Here is a 19,380-nt window from a genome sequence, read left to right on the forward strand (position 1 = left end):
GGGTCGTCCGCGTCTGCTCAGCGGCTTTCGCTGGTGCAACAAATGGTTCACGCAGCGAAGACTCACTCAGATATTACAGCAGAGGAGCTGGCTGATCTGGTCTCAGTTTGTTCGGTGACCTGGCAGGATGATGGCCAGGGCAACCAGGTTGCAAACTGGGTCAGTTTGCCCTACTCGGTGATCAGAGACGTAAAGAAAGCGATTCGCGAGTTCGGCCTCACTAGCACGTATGTAAGTGGTCTCATTGAAGGGCTAGGTACTGGGTACACCCTGATCCCTGAAGATTGGAAGGCGCTGTTGCGCATGATGCTGACGCCCAGTCAGTATGTTATTTGGCTTAGTGAGAATCGGCAGATGGCGGAACGCCAAGCCCAGGTATATAGAGAGCAAGGTGTCATTTATGAGCATTTGGCAGGGGAGGGCCTGTTTGTTACCGTTCAGATGCAGTCTCAATTCCCTCAGGCCGTCTTCCCCATTATTTCCACCTGCGCCCAGCATGCTTTCCGGAAGGTCCCGGATTCAGGCAAGCCTACCAAAAGCTTTGCCAGTATCCATCAGGGTGCATCAGAGTCCTTTATGGATTTTATCAACAGATTGCAGGAGGCTATCCTCCGGCAGGTGGATAGCCCTGCGGCAGCCCAGGAGATCCTGTTAAAAATGGCCGTTGAAAATGTGAACGAGGATTGCCGCCGTGCTCTCCAGGCTGCACAAGCCTCTGGAATTCTAGAGCTGTCAGACATGCTGCGGGCGTGCCAAAACATCGGAACTCAAGCACATAAAGCTGGGGTTATGACCGCCGTCCTGCGGAAAAGCGGGAAAGAGGGGAAGCGTTGTTACCACTGTGGTAAGGAGGGTCACTTTCAGCGGGAGTGCCGCTCATCGACGGCGCCCGCCTGCCCCTCAAAGAAGTGCCCCAAGTGTCGGAAGGGCTATCACTGGGCTAATCAGTGTCGTAGCGGGTCGGGAAACCGCACGACGGGTTCCCCCCGAACCCAGGGCCAAAAGGGGGTGTTTCCCACTCAGACAACTGTTCCTCTGCCTTAAAATCCATAGACTCCATGAGGGCGGCGACTGCCGGAAGTGCAGGGCTTGATTTGATTATGCAGAAACACACTGATTTTCGGTTGCCGGGAGAGGTTTGCGCCATACCTACCCAGGTGATGGGACCTCTCCCTCGCTCACACGCTGGGAAACAGGGTTTTTTTGTCATCCCAGGGGTCATTGACGCCGATTACACCAGCGTTATTAAGGTTCAGGTATGGACCCATCTTGCACAATCGCTCCCGTGTGGACAGTCAATTGAGCAATTGATTTTAGTCCCCTATCAGGTGCCAGCTGCAGAGGATCGAGCCCAGGGCAGAGGCGGCTTTGGATCGACGCTGGCTCAGTCGCCATCTCACAACACGTCCTCTCCACTTGTTGCTCTAACAATGTCGGTCCGCCCCTCAAAACCTCAGTTAACACTTCTTTTAAATAATGTTCCTTTTACAGGGCTGGTGGACACTGGAGCTGACATTACGGTGATTTGTGATCCGGAGTGGCCGGTCGGTTGGCCAACAGTTCCTTCTAAAGAGTTGTGGGGGATCGGGGGTAGCAAACCCGGGCGCCAAAGTTTGTCTTGGGTCACGGTCTCTAAACCAGGAGGCCATGCCCTTGCTACAATCCACCCTTTTGTACTCCCTGTCCACCTCAATATTTGGAGCCGTGACTTACTTGCAAAGCTGGACACCACCCTCGATATTAATATATAATCGCCCAAAATCCTCCCTCACCCATCTTGCCATCCGTGTTACCATTGGTATGGCAATCCTTAGAGCCCGTGTGGATTGACCAGTGGCCCCTCCCCCTAGAAAAACTGAAAGCGCTTCATTCACTTGTACAACAATATTTGCATGCACAGCGCTTGGAGAGCTTTACTAGTCCTTGGAACTAGCTGCTGTTATTTTGGCCTTTCAACTTTTTGCTGATTGTCCCTTTAATTTGATCGTGGACACGCATTATGTTTATCAGGTAATTGATCATTTACCCCTTGCCCTTATTACCCCTCAGGTCGATGCGGACCTTCTTCGCCTGTTTTTGTCCTTACAGTATCTCATCACCACTCGTAATTTCCCTTATTTTGTTGCTCATATTCGCAGTCATACCCCTCTGCCTGGGCTACTTACTGAAGGCAATGCGCGCGCTGATCGCGCGTTACGTGGTCAGGAAAATTCCCTTTTTTCTGACCCCATTGAAAGCCATTCCTTTTTTCATCAGTCTGCCTCTGGTTTGGCCCGACAGTTTTACATTCCTGCTGATCATGCACGTTCTATTATTCGTTCCTGCCCCCACTGTGCCGCTGCTGCCCCTACCTTTTTTTATGCCGTTGACCCCAGAGGTACCGCAGCGAATCAGCTGTGGCAAATGGATGTCACTCACGTGCCACAATTCCGCCCCTATTCGTTTTACTTTTTCTTTAATTAAAATTCTTCTTTTAAGAACCTGATTGCTTTTTTCATTGTTCTTAAGATCCAAGGGTTTGGGTCTGTGTTCACCTATGCAAATTGGTGAGGATTTTTATCAAGCCTTCCCCAGGAAAGGGGGTGTAGTGCTTGGGGGGATATTTTGGGGGGGAAGACGTTTCCAAGGGAGCACTTTCCCTGTTCTTTGTGTAACACTTCAGTGGTGGCAGCTTTTAACCTAAGCTGGTAAGAATAAGCTTAGGGGGTCTTTCATGCAGGTCCCCACATCTGTACCCTAGAGTTCAGAGTGGGGAAGGAACTTTGACATAGGTGTTCCACAGTTCCTTCACTTTGACCCTGCACTGCAATGTGTCCCGGTCATGGCCCTTTTCTGTCATGCATCTAGAAATCTGTCCGTTGGTATCATAATTCCGACGACTGGAGAGCAGCTGTGACTGCACTGTCTCCTTTCCCCAAATGCCAATGAGGTCCAGCAGGTCAGCATTGCTCCAAGCGGGGGATCACCTTGTGTGTGGAGTGGGCATGGCCACCTGGAAAGGTGCACTGAGACCACTGGACGCATCACCAAGCAAACAGGAAGGGGACCTTCAAATCTGTAAAGGAATGTATGGGGTGGGACTGACAGTTGGTCACTTGAGGGCAGGGCAGTAGAGTTCAAATCGATGAACTCACCAGAGAGGTGAGAACAGGCATTGTTGGACACCTCCCGGAGGCCAATTGTAGCCCTCTAACCACCACGGTGCTGTAGCCCCGGCCCAGAAAGCTCTACGCAGTGCTGTAGCCCCAGCCCAGAAAGCTCTACGCCTCTTGTTGAGGTGGGTTTTTTTAGAGCACTGCATCTGTGCAGTTTCTGCACACTAAGCGGCTTGGCAGTGTGAACACCTCCGGACTTACAGCGCTCAAAGCTGCTTTCCTGTGCACAAACTTGCCAGTGTAGATGGAACCTAAGAGTCACAGGCACTGTTTAACTTGCCTCTCTCCCCTATTTAAATATAGATCTTATTAGGCTCCATAGAGAGTCTTTTGTTTTGTTAAGTGACGACTAGAGCTGAAATCACTAACAATCAGGTCTGAGTGCTTAGATCTGCCGCAGGACAGCATTTCTGTGGAAAATACAGCCCAGCCTGCACTCACTGTGAGGTTCCCACACTGAGAACTGAAATCACCGAGAGCTGAGTGGAACCTCAAAAGACCAACTCACAGAGGACCAGGTTCTGGAACAGCCTTCCACTAGTTGTGAGGCCAAACAACTTACTTCGTTTTAAGAGTGAGCTGGACAAATTTATGAGTGAGATTGTACGACAGGTTTGCTTGTGATCATAGGTGCTGACTTCCTTTCTTCTCTGGCAGGTGCTCAACCTGCCACAGGTCCACCCCCACTCTACCCCTGCCCTGCTTGTTCTCACCCTTGCTCTGCCTCTTCCTTCCCTCCCCCTCCCTCCCAGGGCCTCCTGCATGCCGCGGAACATGCAGGAGGCACTGGGAGGAGGGGGAGGAGTTGATCAGTGTGGCCACAAGGGCAGGAGGGGAGCTTGGCTGCCAGTGGGTGCTAAGCACCCACTAACTTTTTTCCTTGGGTGCTCCAGGGTAGGAGGGCAGCAGCACTGGAGGGTCCCTTCCAGTTATTATCTTATGTGCCTACAGCTCATGCTTCAGGGTTTCAGCCATCTTCTGGGGTTTTAAGGGGGATGAGGGTTGGTCTCCTTCCTCTGCATCAGGGATGGCCATGGATGGAGAATAGGGCATTGGGCAAGGTGGGCCAGGGCTCTGAGGTGGCACTGGGCATTCTCTTTCAGGTGCTTGGCTGATTGATTCTTGCTCATGTGCTCAGGATCTAAAATGATCACCATATGTAGGGTCAGGAAGAAATTTTCCCCCAGGTCAAATTGGCAAGGATCTTGGGGATTTTTTTGCCTTTCTTTGCAATGTGGGGTATGGGTCACTTGCCAGGATTAGCTGAGTCTCTCTCACTTAATCATTTCCCTGCCACTGCAGGAGCCTTCAGCACCCAGTCCCTCCTGTTCTCTGCCTATGGCACATAATAGTCTTGTCTCCTGTGTGCTGTAATACTTGGGCCTAATTTTGCTTGTTGGGTTTAGTGGGCAGGTGCTGGTGGTCTCTGGACTAGAGCAGCGGATCTCAACCAGGGGTATGCAGAGGTCTTCCAAGGGTACATTAACTCATCGAGATACATGCCTACTTTTACAACTGGCTACATTAAAACGCACTAGCGAAGTCAGTACAAACTAAATTTTCATACAATGACTTGTTTATACTGCTCTTTTTTTCCTAGACACGGAAATTAAGTACAATATTTATATTCCTGTTGATTTAGTTTATGATTATATGGTAAAAATGAGAACCGAAGCAATTTTTCAGTAATAGTGTGCTGTGATACTTTTGTATTTTTATGTCTGATTTTGTAAACAAGTAGTTTTTAAGTGAGGTGAAACTGGGGGTATTGAAGACAAATCAGACAACTGAAAGGGGTACAGTAGTCTGGAAAAGTTGAGAGGCCACTGGACTAGATTAACTGGTCCCTTCTGGCTTTGAACTCTGACTTTGCTGTCACACCTGTATTTCCCAACTGTGGTTCAGGAAGGGCACCCTCTCCCGGGCTTTCAAACTACCCAGCTGTTGCCTTTCTGGTTGGAGACCCATGTCTCTCTCCCTTCTGACTGGGTTACTTCCAGGCTGCCAGCTCTCTGCCTTCACTGTGTTATTCCCAGCAGAGGCTTGCTTTCTATTCAGAGAGGGATAAGAGTGACTGTCAGTAAATTACCCACACTGTCCTACTTATGCAAGCCTGTCTTATTCTTAAGGTGAAAGCATTACAGAAAAAACAAAAACAATAAAATAACCTACATGCCTGCTAATACAGTTACCACAAGTCACCCCAGTCCTAACATGGGCTCTGGCAACAGCAGTCTTTCAACATACCATCCATGGGGTCTCCTGTGTGGCCACATGTTCCATCACAGATCAGTTCAGAACAAGCACCCAGTCTTATGGGGCTTCAGTAGGCCCAGTCCTTCCAAGGATGGGAGGGCCTCCATGGACCAGGAGTCCTGTGTTGGCTTGATCAGAAAGAAGGCCCTGAGCCAGTTTAAAACCAGGCTCTTTATCCAAAAATCCTCTTTGTCCATTGGTCCAAGGAGAATCTGGTTTGTACTAGTATACATGCATATCTCCAACGGGTGGCTTCAGAGGGCGGATAATGGAGGAAGTACATTAGCCTCCTCCTCCTACTAGAGAAAATACATACAATGCCACAATAACACATATTTTATTTCATTTTTAATACAATATACTCCAAAGGTATTAACCCTAACTCAGTAAGATTTAACTTAATTTGATAGAGTTTATTTTAATTCCATAAGGTTTGTTCAAGATCAGGTCAGTCTGTCAAGCTGATTTTTTAAAAAGGCTCCAGAGGCAATCCTGGCAATTACAGCCTGTTATGTCTAACTTTAGTACCATGCAAATTGGCTGAAACTATAGTAAAGAACAGAATTATCAGACACATAGATGAACATGATTTGTGGGGAAGAGTCAACATGGCTTTGGAAAGGGAAATCATGCCTCACCAATCTATTAGAATTCTTTGAGGGGGGTCAACAGAACATGTGGACAGGGGTGATCCGATTGATATAGTGTACTTGGACTTTCAGAAAGCCTTTCACAAGGTCCCACATCAAAGGCTCGTAAGTAAGGAGTCATGGGATAAGAGGGAAGCTCCTCTCATGGATCAGTAACTGGTTAAAAGACAGGAAACAAAGGGTAGGAATAGATTGTCAGTTTTCGGAATGGAGAAAGGTAAATAGTGGTGTCTCTCCAGGATCTGTAATGGGACCAGTACCGTTCAACATATTCATAAATTTATCTGGAAAAATGGGTAAATGGTGAGCTGGCAAAGTTTGCAGATGACGCTAAATTACTCAAGATAGTTAAGTCCAAAGTTGACTGTGAAGAGTTTCAAAGGGCTATCATATAACTGGGAAAAAAATTAGCAGATTAAATTCAATATTGATAAATGCAAAGTAATACACGTTGGAAAACATAATCCCAATTATGCATATGATATGATGTGGTCTAAATTGGCTGATGCCACTCAAGAAAGCGATCTTGGAGTCATTGTGGATAGTTCCCTGAAAACATCTGCTCAATGTGCAGGGGCAGTTAAAAAAGCTAACAATGTTAGGAACCACTAGGAAAGGGATAGATAATAAGACAGTAAATATCATGATGCCACTATATAACTCCATGGTACTCCGCCACCTTGAATACTGCATGAAGTTCTGGCTACCCCATCTCAAAAAAAGTATTAGAATTGGGTAAAAATGTTATGCTTAAACAGAGCACACGAGATCTTTTTATAGGGGAAAAGGCAACACGCCGCATTTATTGAGAATACAGCAAATAGCATACGCTTTTCAGTCACACACACACACCATGCACAGAGTCCTGCCAGTTGATGTTTATAGCTACCAATCCAGCGCCTGGATCAATCTAGTGGCCAGCCAGATTGGTCGCAGAGGGTAGCTGGGCTCTGTCGGTCGCAATCCGATGCTCCTGGAGTAGTGGCAAGACGAACCCAAAGTCCCATGGCAAAGCTCCCTGTTCTTATAGTCTTTTTTCTCCGTTAAAGTCTGGATTTTTCTGTGTCAGTTTGTGACTGGTTACTCCTTAATTGGTGTTATCTTTTGATGGCCCAAAACACTTCCGAGAGGGTCATCCTGTCTGATTTTGATTTAATCAATTATCTTGTGTTTTAAGGGTGCCAGCCTTCACCTCAGGGTCATCAGTCTGCCCCTCCTCAACCACGGATGTGTGTTGATGGTTCTCTGGCGTCTCTGAGTCTCTTCACTCCTCCTCCCTTGGCCATCTGGCTTCAAAAATGGCCTTCACACCTTATCTTTCCCTGATGCATACATTCCTCATTCACACAAACAGTTCTTTGCAGAGACCTTCAAAAGGTAACAAACAGCAGTGTTTTATGTTGAACAAGAAGGGCATCATAAATTAGACCTTACTAAATCTTGTAACTATCCTTTCCTACATTGGGGCCTGGGCCTCTGAAATTCCTCTAATCTAATTAACATAGACACAGACAAAATCCTGTCTGTTATTTACAAGGCATAAAAAGAAAATGGCTAATACTAGTATCCTAGTACTAATACTAGTATGAAAGACCCCCTAAGCTTATTCATACCATCTTAGGTTAAAAGCTGCCACCACCGAAGTGTTACACAAAGAACAGGGAAAGTGCCCCCTTGGAAACGTCTTCCCCCCCCCAAATATCCCCCCAAGCACTACACCCACTTTCCTGGGGAAGGCTTGATAAAAATCCTCACCAATTTGCATAGGTGAACACAGACCCAAACCCTTGGATCTTAAGAACAATGAAAAAAGCAATAGGATAAGTGCAGGCTCCTGCACTTAGGACGGAAGAACCCAATGCACAGCTACAGACTAGGGACCGAATGGCTAGGCAGCAGTTCTGCGGAAAAGGACCTAGGGGTGACAGTGGACGAGAAGCTGGATATGAGTCAGCAGTGTGCCCTTGTTGCCAAGAAGGCCAATGGCATTTTGGGATGTATAAGTAGGGGCATAGCGAGCAGATCGAGGGATGTCATCGTCCCCCTCTATTCGACATTGGTGAGGCCTCATCTGGAGTACTGTGTCCAGTTTTGGGCCGCACACTACAAGAAGGATGTGGATAAATTGGAGAGAGTCCAGCGAAGGGCAACAAAAATGATTAGGGGTCTGGAACACATGACTTATTGGAGAGGCTGAGGGAACTGGGATTGTTTAGTCTGCAGAAGAGAAGAATGAGGGGGGATTTGATAGCTGCTTTAAACTACCTGAGAGGTGGTTCCAGAGAGGATAGTTCTAGACTATTCTCAGTGGTAGAAGAGGACAGGACAAGGAGTAATGGTCTCAAGTTGCAGTGGGGGAGGTTTAGGTTAGACATTAGGAAAAACTTTTTCACTAGGAGGGTGGTGAAACACTGGAATGCGTTACCTAGGGAGGTGGTAGAATCTCCTTCCTTAGAAGTTTTTAAGGTCAGGCTTGACAAAGCCCTGGCTGGGATGATTTAATTGGGGATTGGTCCTGCTTTGAGCAGGGGGTTGGACTAGATGACCTCCTGAGGTCCCCTCCAACCCTGATATTCTATGATTCTATTATTCAATCAGGTTCTTAAAAGAAGAATTTTAATTAAAGAAAAAGTAAAAGGATCACCTCTGTAAAATCAGGATGGTAAATACCTTACAGGGTAATCAGATTCAAAACACAGAGAATCCCTCTAGGCAAAACCTTAAGTTACAAAAGGTGTACAAAAACAGGAATACGCATTCCATTCAGCGCAACTTATTTTATCAGCCATTTAAACAAAACAGAATCTAATGCATATCTAACTAGATTGCTTACTGACTTTTTACAGGAGTTCTGACCTACATTCCTGCTCTGGTCCCAGCAAAAGCATCACACAGACAGATAAAACCTTTGTTTCTCCCCCCGTCCAGCTTTGAAAGTATCTTGTCTCCTCATTGGTCATTTTGGTCAGGTACCAGCAAGGTTATCATAGAATCATAGAATATCAGGGTTGGAAGGGACCCCAGAAGGTCATCTAGTCCAACCCCCTGCTCGAAGCAGGACCAATTCCCAGTTAAATCATCCCAGCCAGGGCTTTGTCAAGCCTGACCTTAAAAACCTCTAAGGAAGGAGATTCTACCACCTCCCTAGGTAACGCATTCCAGTGTTTCACCACCCTCTTAGTGAAAAAGTTTTTCCTAATATCCAACCTAAACCTCCCCCACTGCAACTTGAGACCATTACTCCTCGTTCTGTCATCTGCTACCATTGAGAACAGTCTAGAGCCATCCTCTTTGGAACCCCCTTTCAGGTAGTTGAAAGCAGCTATCCAATCCCCCCTCATTCTTCTCTTCTGCAGGCTAAACAATCCCAGCTCCCTCAGCCTCTCCTCATAAATCATGTGTTCTAGACCCCTAATAATTTTTGTTGCCCTTCGCTGGACTCTCTCCAATTTATCTACATCCTTCTTGTAGTGTGGGGCCCAAAACTGGACACAGTACTCCAGATGAGGCCTCACCAATGTCGAATAGAGGGGAACGATCACGTCCCTCGATCTGCTCGCTATGCCCCTACTTATACATCCCAAAATCCCATTGGACTTCTTGGCAACAAGGGCACACTGCTGACTCAGATCCAGCTTCTCGTCCACTGTCACCCCTAGGTCCTTTTCCGCAGAACTGCTGCCTAGCCATTCGGTCCCTAGTCTGTAGCGGTGCATTGGATTCTTCCATCCTAAGTGCAGGACCCTGCACTTATCCTTATTGAACCTCATCAGATTTCTTTTGGCCCAATCCTCCAATTTGTCTAGGTCCTTCTGTATCCTATCCCTCCCCTCCAGCGTATCTACCACTCCTCCCAGTTTAGTATCATCCGCAAATTTGCTGAGACTGCAATCCACACCATCCTCCAGATCATTTATGAAGATATTGAACAAAACCGGCCCCAGGACCGACCCTTGGGGCACTCCACTTGATACCGGCTGCCAACTAGACATGGAGCTATTGATCACTACCCGTTGAGCCCGACAATCTAGCCAGCGTTCTACCCACCTTATAGTGCATTCATCCAGCCCATACTTCCTTAACTTGCTGACAAGAATACTGTGGGAGACCGTGTCAAAAGCTTTGCTAAAGTCAAGAAACAATACATCCACTGCTTTCCCTTCATCCACAGAACCAGTAATCTCATCATAAAAGGCAATTAGATTAGTCAGGCATGACCTTCCCTTGGTGAATCCATGCTGGCTGTTCCTGATCACTTTCCTCTCATGCAAGTGCTTCAGGATTGATTCTTTGAGGACCTGCTCCATGATTTTTCCAGGGACTGAGGTGAGGCTGACTGGCCTGTAGTTCCCTGGATCCTCCTTCTTCCCTTTTTTAAAGATTGGCACTACATTAGCCTTTTTCCAGTCATCCGGGACTTCCCCCGTTCGCCACGAGTTTTCAAAGATAATGGCCAATGGCTCTGCAATCACAGCCGCCAATTCCTTCAGCACTCTCGGATGCAACTCGTCCGGCCCAATGGACTTGTGCACGTCCAGCTTTTCTAAATAGTCCCTAACCACCTCTTTCTCCACAGAGGGCTGGCCATCTCTTCCCCATTTTGTGATGCCCAGCGCAGCAGTCTGGGAGCTGACCTTGTTAGTGAAAACAGAGGCAAAAAAAGCATTGAGTACATTAGCTTTTTCCACATCCTCTGTGACTAGGTTGCCTCCCTCATTCAGTAAGGGGCCCACACTTTCCTTGGCTTTCTTCTTGTTGCCAACATACCTGAAGAAACCCTTCTTGTTACTCTTGACATCTCTTGCTAGCTGCAGCTCCAGGTGCGATTTGGCCCTCCTGATATCATTCCTACATGCCCGAGCAATATTTTTATACTCTTCCCTGGTCATATGTCCAACCTTCCACTTCTTGTAAGCTTCTTTTTTATGTTTAAGATCCGCTAGGATTTCACCATTAAGCCAAGCTGGTCGCCTGCCATATTTACTATTCTTTCGACTCATCGGGATGGTTTGTCCCTGTAACCTCAACAGGGATTCCTTGAAATACAGCCAGCTCTCCTGGACTCCTTTCCCCTTCAAGTTAGTCCCCCAGGGGATCCTGGCCATCCGTTCCCTGAGGGAGTCGAAGTCTGCTTTCCTGAAGTCCAGGGTCCGTATCCTGCTGCTTACCTTTCTTCCCTGCGTCAGGATCCTGAACTCAACCAACTCATGGTCACTGCCTCCCAGATTCCCATCCACTTTTGCTTCCCCCACTAATTCTACCCGGTTTGTGAGCAGCAGGTCAAGAAAAGCGCCCCCCCTTGTTGGCTCCTCTAGCACTCGCGCCAGGAAATTGTCCCCTACGCTTTCCAAAAACTTCCTGGATTGTCTATGCACCGCTGTATTGCTCTCCCAGCAGATATCAGGAAAATTAAAGTCACCCATGAGAATCAGGGCATGCGATCTAGTAGCTTCCGTGAGCTGCCGGAAGAAAGCCTCATCTACCTCATCCCCCTGGTCTGGTGGTCTATAGCAGACTCCCACCACTACATCACTCTTGTTGCACACACTTCTAAACTTAATCCAGAGACACTCAGGTTTTTCTACAGTTTCGTACCGGAGCTCTGAGCAGTCATACTGCTCCCTTACATACAGTGCTACTCCCCCACCTTTTCTGCCCTGCCTGTCTGTTATCTTAGCTTCTTAACCCTTTACAGATGAAAGGGTTTTTCCTCTGGCCAGGAGGGATTTAAAGGTGTTTACCCTTCCCTTTATATTTATGACACGCCCCCCAAATCACAGATAGGGTGAAATCACGCTGGCTGTGATTTCTTCCTGGAGCTCTAGGAGAAAATGGAGTTAATAAGACACATGCACCTCTAAATATACTACCAAGTATATAAAGACTAACAATATTTTCCACATCTCAAGGACGATTTTAACCAGTTGATTCTGGGAAACTTTCACGGGAGAGTGCATCAGCCACTTTGTTAGAAGCTCCTGAGATGTGTTGGATGTCAAAATCAAAATCTTGGAGAGCTAAAGTCCACCGAAGAAGTTTTTTGTTATTTCCCGTGGCGGTATGAAGCCACTGTAGCGCAGCATGGTTGGTTTGCAGGTGCAAACGCCGTTCCCAGACGTATGGGCGTAGCTTTTCCAGGGTGTAGACAATGGCGTAACGTTCTTTTTCACTGACTGACCAGTTGCTTTCCCTCTCAGACAGCTTCTTGCTGAGAAACACGACAGGATGGAATTCTTGATCCGGTCCTTCCTGCATTAAAACTGCTCCCACATCACGCTCGGACGCATCTGTGGTTACTAGGAATGGTTTGTCAAAGTCGGGGCCATTAGCACAGGGTCAGACACGAGCATCGCTTTAAGCTGCTTAAAGGCCTTTTGACACTCTTCGGTCCACTGAACGGCATTTGGCTGTTTCTTTTTGGTTAGGTCTGTCAGTGGGGCGGCAATTTGCCTGTATTGCAGTACAAATCGCCTGTAATATCCGGCCAAGCCTAAGAAGGATTGGACCTGTTTCTTTGACTTCGGGACAGGCCACTTTTGGATAGCATCCACTTTGGCTTGTAGTGGGTTGATAGTTCCTTGACCCACCTGGTATCCAAGGTAAGTCACTCTGTTTAGGCCTATTTGACACTTCTTAGCCTTAACAGTTAGTCCTGCCTCCCTTATGCACTCCAAGACTTTTTGTAGATGTTCCAGGTGTTCTGCCCAGGAATCCGAAAATATGGCCATATCGTGAAGGTAGGCGACTGCATATTCTCCTAATCCTGTTAGGAGACCATCTACAAGTCTTTGGAAGGTGGCAGGTGCATTCCGCAGCCCGAAAGGGAGTACATTAAATTCATACAGCCCGACATGTGTGGTGAAGGCTGACCTTTCCTTGGCGGATTCATCTAGCGGTACCTGCCAGTACCCCTTGGTTAAGTCCAAGGTAGAGATGAACTGGCCCCATCCCCGTTTCTCTAATAGTTCATCTGTGCGTGGCATTCGATAGTTGTCTGGCTGAGTTACAGCATTTAGCTTACGGTAGTCCACGCAAAAACTTATCTCCCCATCCGGTTTGGGAACTAGAACCACAACTAGCCCATGAGCTGCCAGTTCTACAAAGAGCTGGACGCAATACTCAGTGGTGACACCACCTCCACTGCAAAGGCCCCTGTAGATACTTTGTTGGCTCATGTGCCAGTCAAGAGTGGACCAAGCCAGGAGGAGGCTATCTTGGATGAAGAAGGGGAGAGGAAACCGGGGGCAGAGGATGACTCGGAGGCCAGAGATGCATGCAGTTAGGAGATCTTTTCTACCCCGGAGGAGCCTAGCCAGTCACAGCAGTCAGATCTTGGCGAAGTGGAAACAGGAGAAGAGGCTCCTGGTAAGTGGATCTGATTTTGGGAATTGCTGAACCGAGTTGTTAGGGGCAGGAGGGTTGCAGAAAGCAGGCTTGTCTCCCACCTCATGCCTAGTATAAAAATATTGCTCAGGCATGCAGGAGGGAAACCAGGAAGGCCAAATCACAATTGTAGTTGCAACTAGCAAGGGATCTTAAGAGTAACAAGAAGGGTTTCTACAGGTACGTTAGCAACAAGAAGGTCAGGGAAAGTGTGAGCCCCTTACTGAATGGGGGAGGCAACCTAGCGACAGAAGATGTGGAAAAAGCTAATGAACTCAATGCTTTTTTTGCCTCTGTCTTCACAAACAAGGTCAGCTCCCAGACTACTGCACTGGGAAGCACAGTATGAGGAAGAGGTGACCAGCCCTCTGTGTGTTGGATCATATTAAAGAAGTTCTGTATTACAATCACAAATGAGTTTGATTCCCCATAGTTTAAATTCCAGGGTATTACTAATTAAGAGGTCTCTTGGTTTTTGGTACTGTTTCTCTCCCTCTATGTGTGAAACTTGCAAGCTGCTAATTGTGTTAGTACATTCTAAGACAGAGTCTGTTCTCAAAGCAATTCACAGAGAGAGAGACTCAAAGCAATACTCTAACAACAGAAACAGCACCCAGAGACTCCCCACCCTTTTGTTGTATTAACAATTGTGATTAAAATAGAGATAGAGGATGTATGTGGATGGATGCTTGGTGTGGATAATAACTGAATGATCAGGGAGGTGCCAGCCTAAGAATCCAGTGTCCATTGGCTGAAGAAGGCGTCAAGTGGAAATAACCAGAGGACCCCCCCACCGGAGGGCAGACTGGAATCCACCCAACAGCCTCAAGAATGGGAGAACCAAAGAACAAGATAACATCTTGGAGCCGTCAGGAATGTGCTATCTGCTGATTGATTCAGCAACAGCATGATGAAGCAATTCCCATAGACTGGCATAGGAAGAAATTCCTATAAAAATAGACTCTAAAAAGTGAGAACTTTGGGGTCTGATTCTGCAAACCAACTTCCAGGAGCATCAGATGAGCATCTGACAAGGCCCTGCTCCCTCCTCATGTCCAGGCCACCTCGCCAGTGGCTTGGCATGAGCAACTCTAAGGCTGGTAACTATGATAACAACCTTGCAGAACCTGTGTGTGTGTGTGTGTGTATGTATGTGTGTGTGTTTGTATGAATGTGTGAATAAATATGAGATTGAATGGAATGTTATAACTAGAACTAACTGCTTACTATGATTCTTTCTGTATTCGCAATAAATGTGGTATTTTGCCTTTTTCCCTTTAATAAGATCCTGCTGGTTTTTATTTTATTGGTATAACATGTGGAGAAAGAAATGGTTCAGGACTATATAGAAAACCTGGACGAGCACAAGTCCATGGGTCCGGATGCACTGCATCCGAGGGTGCTAAAGGAGTCGGTGGATATGATTGCAGAGCCATTGGCCATTATCTTTGAAAACTCATGGCAATCAGGGGAGGTCCCGGATGACTGGAAAAAGGCTAATGTAGTGCCCATCTTTAAAAAAGGGAAGGAGGAGGATCCAGAGAACTACAGGCCAGTCCGCCTTACCTCAGTCCCTGGCAAAATCATGGAGCAGGTCCTCAAAGAATCAATTTTGAAGCACTTTGAGAAGAGGAAAGTGGTCAGGAACAGTCAGCATGAATTCACCAAGGGCAAGTCATACCTCACTAACCTAATTGCCTTCTGTGATGAGATAACTGGCTCTGTGGATGAGGGGAAAGAAGTGGATGTGTTATTCCTTGACTTAAGCAAAACTTCTGATGCGGTCTAGTATTCTTGCCAGCGAGTTAAAGAAGTATGGGCTGGATGAATGGACTATAAGGTGGATAGAAAGCTGGCTAGATCATCTGGCTCAACGAGTAGTTATCAATGGCTCCATGTCTAGTTGGCAGCCGGTATCAAGCGGAGTGCCCCAAGGGTCGGTCCTGGGGCCGGTTTTGTTCAATATCTTCATTAATGATCTGGAGGATTGTGTGGATTGCACCCTCAGCAAGTTTGCAGATGACTCTAAACTGGGAGGAGTGGTAGATATGCTGGAGGGTAGGGACAGGATAAAGAGTGCCCTAGACAAATTAGAGGATTGGGCCAAAAGAAATCTGATGAGGTTCAACAAGGACAAGTGCAGAGTTCTGCACTTAGGACGGAAGAATCCTATGTATTGCTACAGACTAGGGACCGAATGGCTAGGAAGCAATTCTGCAGAAAAGGACCTAGGGGTTACAGTGGATGAGAAGCTGGATATGAGTCAACAGTGTGCCGTTGTTGCCAAGAAGGCCAATGGCATTTTGGATGTATATGTAGGGGCATTGCCAGCAGATCGAGGGACGTGATCGTTCCCCTCTATTCGACATTGGTGAGGCCTCATCTGGAGTACTGTGTCTAGTTTTGGGCCCCACACTACAAGAAGGATGTGGAAAAATTGGAAAGAGTCCAGCGGAGGGCAACAAAAATGATTAGGGGACTGGAACACATGACTTATGAGGAGAGACTGAGGGAACTGGGATTGTTTAGTCTGCGGAAGAGAAGAATGAGGGGGATTGGATAGCTGCTTTCAACTACCTGAAAGGGGGTTCCAAAGAGGATGGATTTAGACTGTTCTCAGTGGTAGCGGATGACACAACGAGGAGTAATGGTCTCAAGTTGCAATGGGGGAGGTTTAGGTTGGATATTAGGAAAAACTTTTTCACTAGGAGGGTGGTGAAACACTGGAATGTGTTACCTAGGGAGGTGGTGGAATCTCCTTCCTTAGAAGTTTTTAAGGTCAGGCTTTACAAAGCCCTGACTGGGATGGTTTAGTTGGGGATTGGTCCTGCTTTGACCAGGGGGTTGGACTAGATGATCTCCTGAGGTCCCTTCCAACCCTGGTATTCTATGATTCTATGACACCCATTTGCATTGGTTCATTTATCAGCCATGTATGCACATTTTCTGAGTGTGGTGAGAGAGTTCTTCACTTTTTCAACAGCTGACTCTCACTGTTACAATGCATGTTTTTAACCAGTCAGTTGAGTTTCTTTCAAAGAGATAGTGAGCATTTGCTGGTCTTGGTCCAACTTCAGGATTAACAAATGACAATGCACTTAACATTGGTCTCCAGTTTGTAGCGTGTGGCATCTCTTGCTTAAAGAGAAACTATGATGTGACAGCTATGTTTGTTTGAATAAACTGTGTTGTCTCCAGCATTTTTAACAGCCTCATTAAATACTACTAAAATTGGCTTTGACAATGACTGGCTTATAAGGCTTTCTGCATGTCAATGCAGTCCAGAGGATTGGTGTTTTGCAGCCTTTTCACACAGTTTGTCAGCATTGGCTTTGCGGATCGGTCTGGCAAGCCAAGCTCCTCCACTTTTACTATAGAAATCCATGGTATGCTCACTTGAATACTGTGTGCAATCCTGGTCACCCCATCTCAAAAAAGATATAGAAAGGGGCAACTAAAATGATTAGGGGTATGGAACAGCTTCTGTATGAGGAGAGATTTAAAAAACTAACTTTTCAGTTTGGAAAAGAGAGGACTAAGAGAGGATATAATAAAGGTTTATAAAATCTTGACTGGTGTGGAGAAAGTGAATAAGATCCTTCCTATAACAGAAGAACTAGGGGTCACATGACTTATGAGGAGAGCCTGAGGGAACTGGGATTGTTTAGGTTGCAGAAGAGAAGAATGAGAGGGGATTTGATAGCTGCTTTCAACTACCTGAAAGGGGGTTCCAAAGAGGATGGATCTAGACTGTTCTCAGTAGTAGTAGATGACAGAACAAGGAGTAATGGTCTCAAGTTGCAGTGGAGGAGGTTTAGGTTGGATATTCGGAAAAACTTTTTCACTCGGAGGGTGGTGAAGCACTGGAATGGGTTACCTAGGGAGGTGGTAGAATCCCTTCCTTTGAGGTTTCTAAGGTCAGGCTTGACCAAGCCCTGGCTGGGATGATTTAGTTGGGGATTGGTCCTACTTTGAGCAGGGGGTTGGACTGGATGACCTCCTGAGGTCTCTTCCAACCCTCGTATTCTATGATAAGTTCATTGAGGATATGTCCATCAATGGCTATTAGCCAGGATGGGCAAGGATGCAACACCATGCTTTGAGAGCCTTTGCTTGCCAGAAGCTGTGAGTGGATGACAGTGGATGAATCTCTCAATAATTTCCCTGTTCTGTTAATTCCCTTTGAAGAAGCTGGCATTGGCCTCTCCCAGAAGACAGGATACTGGGCTAGAAGGACCATTGGTCTGACCCAATATGGCCGTTCTTATGTAAAAATTGATTATAATAAAAATGTTTAGTACAGAAACTGCCCAAGGTAACGACCTCTTGAGATAGTAACAATGTGAGATAATGACCTTGGCATATAATGCGTTTTAAAAAGCTTGGCCTACTAGGAAATGTATATTTATATAAGTTTCTCAGTCACAAATCTAGCATTCTGGAGGAAAGTCACTAAAACATAGTCCAACAAACAAATGTTTCTTTATTGTGCCCCTCCCTTCTCCCTCTATCACAACCCACTCATAGTTGTTGTCCTTGGTCAGCGAAAACTTAGAGTTCAGAGCTGCTTTCACATGAGTTCACCTCCCACCTAGGATGGTGTGGGGGAGAAGGCACCTTGCTCATTCCTCCAGATGCTCACTACTCTCCAGCCACTCACTCTGGCCGCTGTTGTTTGTTGTGCCACCATTCACTCCACCACGGATGGCCCTGCACCATCACCATCTTCTGCCACTGTCTTAAGTTTCCTGTAAGATACACAGCCCTGCAGCAGCCTATTTAGTGCCATGCAGGTGCTTAGGGAACCCACCTGGGGACCTGCCACAGCAGCGGGAAGGGTGCCCCTCCCCCCCACAGCCCTAACTCACCCTGCCCAGGCATGGGAAAAATCTAAGCGAAAACTGTGTTCCCTGTAACTTGAGCGCTTGAGCAGCTGCACAGGAAAGATTTAAATGCTGCCCAGCTGATTAGGAGGGCATACATAGCTGACAGCATGTGTTCAGGTGCCCCTCCCCCCACATTGCTCCACCCTGCAGCTGCTCCCGGCACCATCCTGCTGGCTGTCCAGAGGTGGGAGGAAGATGCTGATATCAGGGTGGCCACCTCCCCCCAGCCCCTGTACCCCATCTCTGCAGATCAGAGGAGAGGCAGGGGACACAGCCTGGCTCAGGACTTGGAGCTGCTGCACGGAAGGGTGAGGGGCTGAGTGCATTTCTTAAAGAGACAGTTCACTATTTGAGATTTCCCTAGCAGCCAGCTCAGGGCCCCTCTCTCTCTGTCTCACACTCTTTCTCCCCCTCCCCCGTACCCTATTTCTGCAGAGCCAGGGAGGGGAAACAACAGGGTTCAGGACAGCTTTCAGTGAGTGCCTTAAAGAGACAGCACAGGGGATCTCTCAGAAACTTTCCCAGCAGCCAGCACAGACGCTCTGTCTCTCACACACACACACTGTTTCTGTGTCACACTCACCTAACCCATACTTGTATTATTGTTAGTACTTCTTGGTACTTCCTGCAATGCTCACATATTCTCTGTAATTTTATTCTTTCAAAGTGTATTATTTTAGTATTTTGACTGGTCTATACATGTCATAATTTTTATTTCTCTTGCTGAAGTAATTATTCCTCTTTAACTTTTTAAAAATATATATCTAGGTTTTTTGTTTCTACTGATGGCACACATCCCTTACTGCATACAAAATTTATTCTGCACATGGATGGAAAAAATTAGATGGAACATTCACCCTGCCAGTTAAAAACCCTTTTTTCATTTCCATCCTGAATTTGTTCATGACTAGTTTATATCCATTTGTTCTTGTGCCAACAGCCCTTTAGCTTAACTAGCTCTTCACCCTTTCTGGTGTTTACCCCCTTTGTATTTAGAGAGAGCAATGAGATTCCCCTCTCAGCCACCATTTTGCTATGCTAAACAAGCTA

The sequence above is a fragment of the Eretmochelys imbricata genome, chromosome 7 (genome assembly GCF_965152235.1).
Source record: "Eretmochelys imbricata isolate rEreImb1 chromosome 7, rEreImb1.hap1, whole genome shotgun sequence".
Taxonomy (NCBI): Eukaryota; Metazoa; Chordata; order Testudines; family Cheloniidae; genus Eretmochelys; species Eretmochelys imbricata.